Below are 3,465 nucleotides of genomic sequence, written 5' to 3'. Positions count from 1 at the left end.
TAAATTAAGGTTAACTTGTACTAAAAGGATGAGGAGAAGTCTTGAAGGCATAGGATCCCTTGGCAAAAAATCAACCTTAGAATGATTAGAATCAGAATTCCAATAGATTAGTAAAGAGGAACAATTAACTAATGAACCTAAAATCATAAAAATATAGTTTAGTTATATTTAGATTTGGAGTAGTCATCTGATGAGGATAATAGTTGATTGATGGAGTAGTTGATTGAGCTATCGACTCAGGTTGAAATGCTAATAAATAAAATATTTTTATTTGAGAACTAATTGACTACCCAATCAATTAGTGCATTAGTAATCAACAAATGCTACATGTTGAAGCTAAAAAATGAATCATTAAATGAATAAAGATGTTATCAATAGTTAATTGCTCAGATTATAGTGGTCCAATTGATTGATGGAGCATAGCGGTCAATTGCTTAGTATAAGCCAACGTCAGTAGGAAGCTTATAAATGAAAGAAGAGTAAGGATATTTGGCTAATGTTCATGATAGTTCTTGGGCAAGTGTCATTTCATTCCCGAGCCTTCTTGATCATTCCAAAACACAAGAAAGCAAAAAAAGTATATATATATTATTGTTGTGTTCCCTCTTGTATTTGATTAATAAGTGTTATAAGAGATTTCTCAAACATCCAAAGGAATTCAAGAAGGAAAAAACATATAGGATTTGTGGGAATGATCCACCAATGGATCATAATTTAGCAAAATTCATTTTTGTTATTGTTTATTATTTTACTTTATACGGAGGTTTCTCTTTGTTTAGACGGAGAAAGTATAGAGATTTCTCTTTGTATATTAGTCACTACTCTCATTATTGTTTATTATTTTCCTATTAATCTGCATAATTAAATATTTATTTAATTTGCATAATTAAATATTATTATATTTAACACACTTAAAAATAATCATTAATTTTTTTTAATATACGATTTCCTTTTTAATTGTATTATTAATTTGTATTGATAAAAAATTATAGTTAGATACACCAAATTTTCGTCAATATAGAATTTTAAAGTAGGAAAACTTTAGCGCAATGATAAAATTATTGTTACATTGTTACATGACTTTGAGGTCAAAAAAATGTTAATGGGACCGGATCACAATCTAATTTAGATATCAATAATTTATAAAAATAATTTGTTAATGGGACCGGATCATAATCTAATTTAGCCTGATTGATTCAAATGTATCTTTCACTAAAAGTTTGGTATGTCAAAAACAATAATCTCTTTTATTTTTCAACTTTGAGACATGAACAACTCTGATTTCTAAATTTTTAAAGATATACATTTATATATATTTTTATTGTATAAGTTTGAAACATTAATTCTAAAGCTTCATGGTGCAAGATTGCTCAAATTTTTAATCTTGTTGCCGAGCTGTGTTGCGTCAGCTTGTAACCCAAGCGGGGGCTGTGGGTAATGCCCCCGGCGCATAGGTGAGTTGGTTACGACGCAGCAGACTTGCAGAAGAGGGCAAGGATTCGAATCCTGGCGAAGCCAGGTAATACCCTCCTGCGTCGTAACCAACTGCACTTTCTCGATTTGTCTCCTCACAGATGGTCGTGGGCCCGACCGTGTGGGGCTGCTAAGGTGGGGGATCCACCTTATTTGCAGAAAAGATTGCTCAAGGGAGAGAATATATAACACATGATCCAGGAGATAAATAAGGGCCGACTGACGGCCCATTTCTATCAAGGCCTAGGCCCATTTGCCAGCTCAATTATATTTCATTACATGCAACAAAAATTAAAATAAAAAATGACATGGTGATAAATACTTAATTCCATGATTACTGCTCAACATTAATGCTGCGAAATAAACAATGTCATTATGGATTATAAATTATTAAATTAAATCATTACAAATTAATTAATATTATTTTCTTAAATCGTCTTAAATTTTTTGCTAGGATTTAAATGAATCATACGAAAAATGCATTATATGGCATCTACTTGATATTTTGATTTGGTAACCATGTCATAGTAAAGCATGACCCAACTAAAAACAAAGATTATATGGTCATATTAATAATTAAAAGGATGTTTTATAAATTAAACTTGAATTATATGATAAGTATAGAAGTTTGAGATATTAACGAAAATTAAATCTAAAAATGATCAAATGCATTTTTGTTTAATTATGGGGAAAATAGTTGGCAAAAATTGAAACGGTCCTTTTATTATAATTATCCATAAAAGCATCTTACTTTAAAAAATCATTAAAATAATAATATTTTTTTTTACAATTTTCTCTAAAATGCCTTTATATGCTCGACCAAATAAGTTTAACAAAGTTATTTCTGTTTTAATTAAAGTTATTTTAATTTTAGAATGATTTTGAAAGCTGTTATAAAGTAATTAAGATTGATGGTTTATATTTATATGATGAAATCAATTTAAAAGATATTTAAGATATAAATTATTAATTTTAGAATAATTTTGGAAGCTGTTATAAAATAATTAAGATTGATGGTTTATATTTATATGATGAAATCAATTTAAAAGGATATTTAAGATAGAAATTATTAGTCACTTGACTCTCGGGGGTGTTTTATTATTCGACACTTAAATGCTTGACTATTTAAGATTTGAGATGCTCGATCACTCAATTATATTCGGGAGCTTAATCTATTCAGATTCAAGTTACTCTCATTCGGACTGTTCAACGCCTATAATTCATTTAAGTTTGGACTTAGACAACCGATCCATTCGACAATCTTGACGGATCAGTTAAATGATAGCAATAATCAGGCCCAATTGGTTTGGCATAGGGTAATACCAACAATATCACTAATAATTTATATTTATATGATTAAATAAATTTAAAATAAAAGGTGTTTAGGTACAAAATTATAAATAATATGTTATTTTGGTATTTTTGCAAAGTGGCACTAATGATATGTGTACCAAATAAATATTCTATACACGTTAAAATTACCTTTTTTCCATTAAAACACTTAAATATCCAAAAGATCGATTAAATACAAGCTTTTAAAAAATACTTAAAGGAGTCTATTTTAATATCATAAAAAGAAAATTTCATTGGATATTTAACTCTTGCGATCTCTTAAGATGGATGGTCCGATCTTATATGACCACTAAATAAATTTAAAAAATGAAAAATCTCTTAAATGGATGATCTGATTTTATATGACAATTAAATAAATTCAAGAAGCGAAAGATCTTCTAAGATGGATGATTCTATTTTATATGATAACTAAATAAATTTAAAAAATAAAATAATTTTTTGACATCATCAATTATTTAAATATCATATATATATATATATATAATTAATATGTAAATTTTGAATCGTCGTTATTTTATTTTTTACCACCACGCTACACTAAGGGTAATATTGTAAAATTAATAATTCTACTAGAGGCGAACAGTCTATTTGATTATCTTTACTATAGTCGAGCAATTATTTCAATTATCTCAAGGAAGC

This window comes from Curcuma longa, unplaced genomic scaffold, assembly GCF_044706935.1.
Source record: "Curcuma longa cultivar G26 ecotype Majalengka, Jawa Barat unplaced genomic scaffold, ITB_CL_G26_1.1 contig_21966, whole genome shotgun sequence".
NCBI lineage: Eukaryota > Viridiplantae > Streptophyta > Magnoliopsida > Zingiberales > Zingiberaceae > Curcuma > Curcuma longa.
The sequence above is the reverse complement of the archived record's forward strand: the minus strand, read 5'-3'. Positions refer to the sequence as shown.